Genomic DNA, 11,472 nt, shown 5'->3' on the forward strand with positions numbered 1-11,472 from the left:
AGATATTGAGAGGTTTTGAGTATGTTGATACTCTTGTGCTCTGGGAGCAGTTGTGTTGTTGGGCTATCTGAGAGATAAGCCGGGAAACGGGTAGTTTCCGAGTATGTTGATGCTCTTTGCTCGTTGAGAAGTGTTGACCATCGGATAGAGATGAGTCGGATGATTTGGAGATCATCATGAGATAATGTTTATGCCTTCGGGTACAGTTTATGCCTTCGGGTACAGTATATGCCTTCGGGTACAGTTTATGCCTTCGGGTACAGTTTATGCCTTCGGGTACAGTTTATACCTTCAGGTACTTCGGACATCGACGGGGGATATGATCGACCGTGAGGTTAGGATCGACCTGTTGATTGTCGGGCATAGCGGAGGGAAAAGTCGACCCGCAGGGTTAGGACTGATCCGGCTATGTCAAGGTTGTAAGTGACACTTGAGGGTTATGGTCGACACAATGCCAGTGTTAGGACCGACTCGATCGTGCCCAGCCTACTTCTTCCGGAATCGTCAAGATTGACGTTGCATTTACATATCATGCGCTCTAATTATATTCGTTGGGATTTGGATGAGTTGATGTTGATAAATATCGTTATGTGTTTTGATGAGTAGATGTTGATAAATGTCGTTATGTGCTTTGATGATTGAATTGTATTAGAAATCTGATAACATGTTATGTATATACCTTAGGGTAGACGATGCAGAACTTATATGTCTATGTACAACTATATATATATACCCCTTTATTCATCACATGTTGCTTGTATTATCTATTATATTCCGTGAGTTGACCCTAGCGCCTTGGCTTTGTGTGTATGGTTGTGTTTGGGCGGTCGGCCTGCTGCCAGACGTCCAACAGCTGATTCAAGATGGTTCGTCGTTCGGGGAGGATCCTGAGCAAAATGACTACAACTGAGCCTTCGACGTGGACCGGACTTCATGCATGATCGGATGAGGGTCGATGTTAGGAGTGTATTATATGGGGGGATTGTTTTCACAGCTTTGATTGTCCTTTCCCGTTTGGGGCTGACTTATCTTCTTGAAAACTATATTCACAAAACTCATGGCTCTGACCATGGGATATACTTATTCGCCTGCAGGCACTATCTCCAATTACTTTATGTTTATTATCTTTGGGTTGAGTCTTCATTATGTTAAGTCTTCTATTTGAAAAGAAAACCACAAAAAAAAAATATTTACGCATTTTCCGCACTATTGATTTAAAGTCACTAAAGTGGCACCACCGAAATCGGGGTGTTACATTCAACAACACATTTCCCTTTCCTATATTTTCAAACCTTTGTGATGCTCAAAATCTCCACATTACATATTGCTTTCAGGGGAACATCAGGATGATCCACACTAAGACAATGTAAATCTGCACTAACCAACTTGGGTAAGCTTTTAAACTCTTCCTTACAAAAAGAGCCCTCATGATCATAATATAATGTGCTTTTAAATCCTCAAGAATCGGGCATCCGCAAAGAAGCTCTATAAAATTGCGATGTCGCGCAAATTGAACCCAATATAAATGCAGGGATTTAAGAGAGGGGAGCTCAACAGAAGAAACATTCAGAAATAACCCTGTCAAGTTGTGAGCAACAAGTGTTGTGCTCCTGAAAGTGCAGCAACTCAAACTAATCATAACATCTGTAAGGTACATGTCAATGCGAATGTTCTCAATATGGCATCGTAACACGGCTTTTAACCATGCATTAACATCAGCATCTGAACGCTGACAATGAGAAACATCATATTTGAGACGGAAGCTTTTAATCGGTTGTTTGAGATCTCTGGCGAAAATGGTTGCGTATACAAACTTTTCAAAGTCAGAAGAAGGTTTACCGTTTTTGCGATAGATTTCTTCATCATAGTCGAGAACGGGGACTGAGGTCCATAGGTGTCTCCATCTCTTTGAGAGAACACTTGTGGCAGCAGCTTGTTGGGTTGGGAGAAATGAGAGAATTTGACAGAGGACTTCATCTGGCAACATGCTAATCCTGTCGATCATATTAGCCGGCGCCATAAATCCTACAACTCGGATGCTGATGAATTGTTAATGTTTCTGGGAATATGGGTTTGGTTTGGTTAATGGATGAATTAGTTGTAAACTTGTAATATATACTCATTTTGGTCCGTGGAAGTGATCCTCCCTGAAAATGGCAAAAGTCTTTCAATTTAGTCATTTTGTTTAAAAAAATGCGGACGTTAGATGGCTGAGGCTTGGTATTTGGGTTAGATGGTTTTGGTTCTCTTTCTTTGATCTTCCCCTTTTGTCTTGGTTCGTTTTGTGTATGGTATAATTGATTAGATATGATAAGAGCATGACATGATAAATGATTGGATAATGACAGATATGATAAGAGCAACATAAACTATTATCCTATCCCGCGTTTGAGGTGAACAGGATATTGATAGGATATGATACAACAAGGAAAAATATATCAAATTTTCCTTTGAAATAAAAAATACATAATATTTTTTAAAATTTAATTTTCTAAATAGTTTTTTTTAAAAGTGATTATTTTATTAAATTTAATTTTTTACATTTTTATAAATGAACTTATATTTTAATATTAACTAAAATTAAATTAAATTATTTTTTATTAATTCTACTATTTTAATTTTTTCTAAGGGAGTCTATTTTATTAATATTTTTTTGTTACAAAATTAAAATTATTATATATGTTACAATGGGTTTTAACTTAGTAGGGGTAAGTGATCAATAATAAAAATTAATCCAATTTGTATAAAATTATTCAAAGATATTATTCTTTCAAAAATAATAATATTTAAATTATTAATTATAATTATATAATTAGAGAAATAATTTTAAATAATACCATATGACAATATAAATTAGTCTATATTTACTATTAAAAATTAATATTTATATTTATGTGAGTAGCCTATTTTAATGAAGAACTTTTTGTGTATTTTTATTATAATATTAATAAAAAAAATTAATCTTAACTAAGTAGTAGAAAGTGATAAGAAAAATTTAATTATTTTATATGAGTAAATCCAATATTTTAACCACTTACAAATCAGTTTATTTTTAATTAAATTTACTAGTAACTAAATAATTTTAACTTAACAATAACAACTAAAATCAATATTTTATTAAAATTATAAATTTATATTTATAATTAAAAAATATAAAATATGAATATTGAAATTAATTTTGAGTTATGGTAATAAAGAAAAAAAAATGATATCCTATCCTGTTAGGATAATCTCTAGCCTATCTCCCCCCTCAAAATAACATTTACACATGATAGACAAGATAGGATAAGGGAAAAGATAGTGTTATCTTATCCTGTTAGCGCAACAAACAACATATTGCAGCAGGATAGGATTACCGCTATCCTATCCTGTCTGTAACATCCCGAGTTTCAGGTGTCACAAAAGTAACCAGTCCTAAACTATAAGCAGAAAATGCAAGTATTGTTTTTCGTTTTCTTTTCATTGTAAACTAAAAGACTTGTCCAAAATAAGGACTCAACTCAAAAGCGCATAACAGAAACTGATATACCATATATTTACAGCCCCGTTGTAACCAAAAGTGTCACAAGTACCTGCAAGTGATAGAAAGTGAGCCCGAAGGCAAATATGTACTAGTCTGGTGGTCAGTGTGAAAGAGTCATAATTACATTCGTCCAAAGTGTAGGAGAGTCAGCCCAAAACGACCTCCTCCAGACCTCCTAACGTCCAACTACTCCCTGTGATCCCCATGTAAGAGAACCACACAGAAAGTAATATGTTGAAGACCTACCCTGCCCCAAAATACAAATGACGAATCAAAGCTACAACTATTGACACCTACTCAAGTCACCCAAGGAGGGGGTCTCCCAACCCTCCTCCTCCTCCTCACTGGTGTAGTCATCCTCGGTGTTGGAGTCCACAACAATCACCTCTACATCCAAATCAAGGACCTCTCGCCTCACAGTCCTGCTCACCGCCCTAGTCATGCCCGTCTCCACATCAACACGTCGGTAAGAATTTGCTCCTCCATCATGTGAACCAAAGGTTCCACCCGGTAACCACTAGAGGGAGAAGAAGCACCAAAACGGGTGGAAGGTGTGGCGACTGGCTCCCTCTTTGGCTCTACGAGCCTCGAGGAAGACGTAATGTCTGTAGGGTCAATGGCAGCAGGAGAGGTCAGTCCATGGAGTGCTCCCGTAGCAGCGTCAAGCTTAGAAAGATCCTCATCCTCAGATGACAACGGTGGTGAAGGTGGTCACATCCCAAAGCCGGGTCCAAAGCGCACCATAGACGGCAAGTTAAAGCTCAGTGTCAATTGTTGTAACACTCCCTTCGTCAAATCTCCATGCTCATCAATTCGATCCTCCATCAGTCACCCCATGCAAGTCGCTCAGTCACCCAAGCGGCGGAGCAATCCTATCAATCATCTCGTAGCGGATCCCCCCGAAGGGTGAACCGTCGAGAACCAGTCTCCCAGCGACATCTGGCATTTTGCTGACCGCGCAAACACAAACAGACATACAAGCCAAGGCGCGAGGTCAACTCACAGAATAATGTATATAATACAGAAAACATGTAAGGATAAGGGAATAAATACTTAGGTTCAATAGGTCTTATCATAGCATATAAGTATCGCATCCTCAAGTTACAATAATGATGTTCATCAACATCAAATCATCGAGGTCATCAAGTGCATGATTTGACAGGCAATGTTATGCTAAAACGATGCTCCGGAATACAGGCTGGACACCATCGAGTTAGTCCTAACACATGCCTTGTGTTTAACTGTAAGGCCCAAGTTTTTAAACTTATGCCAAGTAAATAGAATCCTATTCACGATTAGGGTTGATGTATCGTGAAGGGAAACCTGAACTAGAGTTTACCAAATGAAATAAATTTATGAAGGAAAAAATTCAGGAAAAGTCAAAGGATTGTATCGAAGTCGATAAAAGTTATAGCACGATCGTTATACGCTTAAACCTAGGTCAGAAACCCTAGTATATAGCTAATTGGCTAAAATGCACTTTTGGCCCCTGATGTTTCAAGTTTGTGCAAATTCTGCCCCTACTCTATTTTTGTCGATGTTTCTACCCCTCATGTTTTCAAACAGTGCATCATCTACCCCTCATGTTTTCAAACAGTGCACCGTCTACCCCTCCGTCAGGGGTAGACGGTGCACTGTTTGAAAACATGAGGGGTAGAAACATCGACAAAAATAGATAGGGGCAGAATTTGCACAAACTTGAAACATCAGGGGCCAAAAATGCTTTTTAGCCTAGCTAATTTTCACTTTTAGGCACGATGGAAGTTAATTCCAAAAATCTTCAGAGAAATGTTAGAACTTCTCTTCTTCCATATATCACAATCGTTTCGAGGCGAAACTCTAGGATCTACGAACGTCCGATTCCAATCATCGGAAGTTTGCCGAAACCGAAACCCTGGTATTTCAAAACCCTAGAATTTCTCGACAATGAAGACTTTATCTATTCAGAGCTTCAAATGAATATTCTACACGCGTACACCCATTTCTCTTGATGATTTCAATCTTTCTTCAGAAGGAAGTTTTCCATTCCGACATTCGATGCAAAAAGCAACTTATCGGGTAAAATAGTTTTACACCGACTATGCATTAGTTGCCAAAAATACAAGGAGACCTCATTTTAGTTTTGGAATTCTTTTGCCAAAACATATCTTAGAATTCACGGAGAATGACGCCGGAAAAATCAGATTCGCGAAACTTTCATTTTCCCGCGAATTTCCATCTTCTATATATAGCAAGCAAGTGAGAAAAAAACACAAAACTCCTCCATTTTTCTCTCCAAGGCCGCGAGCTTCAACAAGGAAGAAGGAAGAAGAGTTTTTCTTCATTACTTGCTTGATCGTTGATCCGTTAGTTGCTGCTTCAAGGTTTCGAGGTATAGTCGCTAATCCTTACCTCCTCGCTTTTTCCATAGCTTTTCTGTAGACTTTTCTGAGCTGATAGTTTTGAGGTTTTTGCAAAACTATCCTGAATATTTCATTTCTGATTCTAAACCTCTTCCTTATGTGCCCAAGATCACTTCTGCCGGGTTAGATTTTCCGTTATGCCGTCGGATTTCCGCCGGAATTAATTTTAGCCTTAAATACCCATTTTTGGAGTTTTTGGAGTAAAGCTTCAACCTTTAGGCTGAAAACTATCGCCTTAGCTTAGTGCTAGTAGGATTAGTTGTCATAAACGTCGTTAGTAACGTCCCTGTCAAATTTGGTTTTTGGGATTTCAGTTTTGAAAATTCTAAGTTAAAAATCATGACCAAAATACCCCTGCGACAGTTTTTGATCCGATAATTTTTCCGAGTTCAGAATACCCTTAGTTACGGCTAATGAGAGCATAGGAACCAAGTTTGATCGAAGAAAAATCGAGTCCCCTAATTACCTAAAGTGGCCGAGCCTATAGGGGGAGGAGGAGGAAAAATTTCCTTTTCCGAAAACTTGTCCTTTCGCGCTAGATTATCGTACCTCGAAGTATGTACTACTTCGTGTAACCTTAGTAAGTATCGATAGTTTAGTTTTCGATAGATTCTGATAGTATTTCTGTGATTTTGTTTTAAAGGAACTTTTGAGGAATTTCCCGAGGAACAAGGCTTTGCTTGCGAGGAAGCGTTAGACGATCATTCTGGAGAACCTACAGGTGAGGGCTTCTCACTGAATATCTAGTTAATGCTTAGGGTCGATGCTTTCGACATTGTTTACTGTTTATGCACTGGATTGTGTGTGATTGGAAAATGTTTTCTTAGGCTTCGACTGACAATGTAGATGATTCATCTACTGAATGTTTTTGAGATTGACTTACATGCTATGTGCTATGTGGGTAATCTAGGATGTGTGGTGCATGCTTTATATGCTAAGTGCTAAGTGTTTATGATGAGATTTATTGATATATGACATGTTGTTGACTGTGATGAGTTAATTATGCTGCTGCTATGATATCTGAGATTCTGAGTAGTGAGAATAGCGGGCAGGTCATGCCGATTTTATTTTGAGAGTTTTCAGAAAGCTTGATAGGACGAATGAGATTCGGGCCTTGTTTTTGTTTAGTGGATCGAGACATTCTCTAGAAGTGATTTGGGATTTGGAGATCCTGAAAATGTATAAGATTTGCGATAAAACAAAATGGAATCTATTTTATAAGGAAAACTCATAAGACATTAAACAACCTCTAAAACCTTTAAGTAATGATATCAATCTCGAAAGGAAGGCTTGGAAGTCAAATCTTAGTTTTGGAAAACGAGAAGTGTCGTCGGATCCCAGTGTTGAGAAAGTTGAGAGGTTTCGAGTATGTAGATGTTGTTGTTGTGCTGTTGGAGCAGCGTTTGTTGTTGTGCTGTTGGAGCAGCTATGTTGTTGGGCTATCCTGGGGATAAGTCCGGGGAATTGATAGTTCCCGAGTATGTTGATACTCTTGCTCATTGAGCAGTTTTGACCATCGGATTGAGATGAGTCGGATGATTTGGAGATCATCGTGGGTTATGTGTTGTTGTGAAGAAGTGTCTTTTGTCGCAGAATCGACTTTACCTTAGGGTAAGCTTTTAGAGACTTTAATTTACCTAGAACACGTGGCGACGTGTCGAGTGAGATTCGGAGACGTTGTTTGTCTAATCATCCTGCATTCATGCAACATTAATGAGGTATTAACACAGGACGTACTCTAGACCTCGTCGGATTCCAAAATGGTCATAAGACCCGGATTTCCGTGTAAGAGCGTCTGTAGACGTCTCTTGTAGCAGACCGAAATGGCAGACCTACGGGTTACGGCTGATCTGACTACCGTTGTTGTTGGAGTAAGAGGCACGCGGGCCGAAATGGTCCCACCGTGGTTGGTGCTAGGGCTGATCCGTTGATGTCCATCCGTTCCGGATTGCATATTGGTTGACTGGGTTAACCTGCATATCATTTCATGCAACATGCATACTGACTTAGTTGCTGAGTGTGATTGTTATTTGATAATCTTACTTGGAACATGTTAAGTGTTATTATTGTCGTTATGTTTTTGTGGAATATGCAACCCTAGGATGTTATCTCTAGTTATAAGCCTAAGAGGCTATCTATTATCTGTACCTATTGGGTTTAATATCTACATAGTTCTTTGGAGTTGACCCTCGCGTCTTCTGTGTGTGTTTTGGCGGACAACGCCTTTTGTCAGATGTCCATTGCGGACTGGTTCACAATGGTCCACCCTTCGGGGGGGATTAGGTACGAGATGATCGATCAGGACGACCCCGGGTCGTGGGTGGTTGACCCCGCGAGCCATCGAGCGACGTATTCGGGGCGTATCATGGAGGACCACGTAGATAGTGGAGGACTCCTGAGGTCAGGAGTGTTGAGGAGATGCTCTGTCAGCTTCAACTTGCCACCGGGCGTTCACTGTGGACCAGGACTTGGAGGACCACCACCACCACCGTTGTCTTCAGACGAGGAGGATCCCTCAGAGGAGGAGCCAGTGGGAGTGCCTTCGGCAGAGTCTAGTGCACCCAGCGTAGCGGTCATTGATGATCAGGGTTCGGGCCCTAAGACCGTGAGTCCAGCATCGGAGCGCACTGCGGTTGCGAGGGGAGGACGGATAGGGTTGGTAGACTTAGTTGTTCTGGATTCTGATTCAGACGACGATCATGCTGGCACATAGTTTTGAGTGTTGGTATGAGCTCCTCGAGTTAGGATTAGTGTAGGAGTAGAGTTTAGCTCTGACAGTCTTTGCTTCATTTGTTTCTTTGGGGGACAGGGTAGTTCCGCCTATAGCTTTTTGTGTGGTTTCCTTACGGGAATCACAGAGAGTTGGTTGGACTTAGGAGGTCTTATTTTCAGGCCATTGGGTCAGCTTATTCTCAGTTTTGAGGGATAGTGTTGCGGACACTTACCTTTATATTCGGTTTGTACATATTGCCTACGGGCGTTACACTTTTCTTTCCGTCACTGGAGGTTACTCGTGACGAGGTTGCCAATTACAGCGGGGGCTGTTCATATATTGTATATTAGTTCTATGGCTTTTCGCATTTGGGTTTTATTTAATTCAGTCTTGTCTTAGTTATTATAAAAAAAAAAAATATTCACGTTTTTCCGCATTAAGTTTATTTTGGTTACTAAAGTGACGCCACCGAAATCGGGGTGCTACATTAACCATTACGCTCGGGTGACGCTTACCACCTAAATATAGTCAGATCGGTCCTAACCCATAGGTTTAACCTTATTATCTGCTACCAAAGACACACTCTTGGTGTTCTTATGTGAAAACCCGATCTTTTGATCGTTAAGGCTTTGCTCCGGTGTCCTGCCGCATTAACCTCAATATGTATGAATGATGCAATATAGTTAGCTAAACATCGTATCGTCCTCACAATGCAAGTGTCTAGCTAAGAATATTGTCTCTAAAACACCTTAAGGTCAATGGCGATTTATCGACGAAAATTCCAACACAAAAAGAGTGCAAACACCCTTGATGACTACTCGAGTCACCTGACTCATCCTTTAGATGGTCGAATACAGCTCAGCGAGTAAAAGAGTACCAACGTACTTGGAAACTTATTAGTCTCTCAGGCTTATCCTTTAGATAGCCAAACAACGAACTTCTCATCGAGTAAAAGATGCCAAAGCACACAAGGTTTCCCCAAAAGTAGGATCGTCGACACTTCTCATTTTCCAAAACTCATTTCCAAGCCCTAAGTCTCCTTCAAGAGATTATCATCACTATTTTAAAGCGTTCGAGTTTTGTTTAGTGTATTATGAATTTTATTTGCAAATCAATTCCTATTTCTTTTTTTCTCTAACTATATAAGTCAAAAGATCCCATTAAAACCCCAGTAATTCCCAGAGCAGGTCTCGATCCCCTATAATAACAAAGGCTCGAACCTCAGTCCGGCCTATCAAACATTCTCTCAAAACCCCGCCACTAGCATGACATAACTTCACGTTTCCCCACACTACGACGTTCCAAAGATATATATGCATAATTCAATTAGCACAGTTCAACAAAACATATGCACAGATTCTATCAACACAACATATGGTTAGCCACTTAGCACATATATAACATGTGATTCAGCCCTACATCAACTATAGCAAAACACAAAACCTCAACAGTAAATAACGGCCGAAGCCCCAGAAAACAGAGACACAAGTCTCAAGGTTTAACAATGGTCAAAGCCTCATAAAACATTTTCCAATTCAGCTCAATAAACATCATCATAATCAATAAGCAAGTCAAAGTTATTGACGCCTAATCATTAACTTACAAGTAAGTTGTCCTCACCTCTAAGTTGTCCAACTTTACAATGTGGGGTTCTCTCACTTGCTTCCTCGCTTGCTCCCAAGGTTCCCAAGATCAAAACTTGCTAGCAATCCAATGCAACAGAAATCGGGACGATCGGGAAAGAAGCGAGAAAAATCTCTCCTCCTCTCTCTCTCTCTCTCTAGTCGCGGGTTGCTTGGGGAAAATGGGGAAGGTTTTGTGTTTTTATTTTTTCCTTTTATCGGGAAGGGAAAATGAGAAAAAAGAAAGATTTCCCTGGTCTGGTCGTTTTGGTACTTCCATCAGCTGATTAAAAGTGAGTATTTGACGAAATAATGCAAAAACCTCAAAACGAGATTCTTTAAATTGAAGATAATGATTCAAATGCAATAAGGATTAAAATATGCCGAAAAACTACTTTTTGCAATTGGCGTTGGATGACGAATCTTCCTTTTGGAAATATATCGCAAACGTCGAAATAAATGAGGAACCGTGGACGGAAACTTCGTTAAAAGCTCCGAATAGAAAAAACTCTTCATTCAGGGTCTAAATTTAAGTCTCTAAGAAGATAAAGTCTAGCTTCGGCGGACTTTCGGGAAGGATAACCTATTCGGCATACAATCCAGAGTTCCGTAACGAAACACTGGTCATGGGAAAAATACCCGGAGGTTCTTATTTCTCTAATGATTTTTAATTTTGCTTAAGCAGTGCTCTAGTAGCGGAAATATCCTTTTTCAGACACCCTCGACCTTAGCCGGGTGTGGAAATGGCTCATGCTATTACTTAAACTTACTACTGTACTATCCTTAGTCATTTCCTGAATTTTATTCTCCATTAAGTTTTCCAAATCAGAAAACACTTGTTTAGGTTCCTCTCACGCTACACCAAAACCTATGCGTCAGTTGGAAATTAATTTATTTAATCTAGGTCTAAAAACCTGGGTCTTACACTATCTACTTACCCTACCCACCAAACGGGAAAGATGTATCTGTGAACTTGATTTTGATGGGGCGACAATGAAGGGTGTGACAATGATGGGCCACAAAAAAAAAGCTTATTCATATGATTCCTTTCTCTTTTCTTCCATTAGAAAGGTCTAATGGGGGAACACTAATGATGGATCGGGGCAGTATTAGATTTATGAAATGGATGAAAAAGATTTATTGATAAAGAAACACTCATGGAACAAGTATCTCATGAGGAAAAGAGAGAACTATAGCCCAATTATTACATAC

At 39.5% G+C, this 11,472-nt stretch overlaps 1 pseudogene; it reads right to left on the bottom strand.

Annotated features, from left to right (window-relative positions):
- Positions 1-1,286: 1,286 nt before the first annotated feature.
- LOC130738645 (putative F-box protein At1g58310) lies at positions 1,287-2,005 on the bottom strand (annotated as a pseudogene).
- Between the last annotated feature and the right edge of the window lie 9,467 nt (positions 2,006-11,472).

The sequence above is a fragment of the Lotus japonicus genome, chromosome 1 (assembly GCF_012489685.1).
Source record: "Lotus japonicus ecotype B-129 chromosome 1, LjGifu_v1.2".
Lineage (NCBI taxonomy): Eukaryota > Viridiplantae > Streptophyta > Magnoliopsida > Fabales > Fabaceae > Lotus > Lotus japonicus.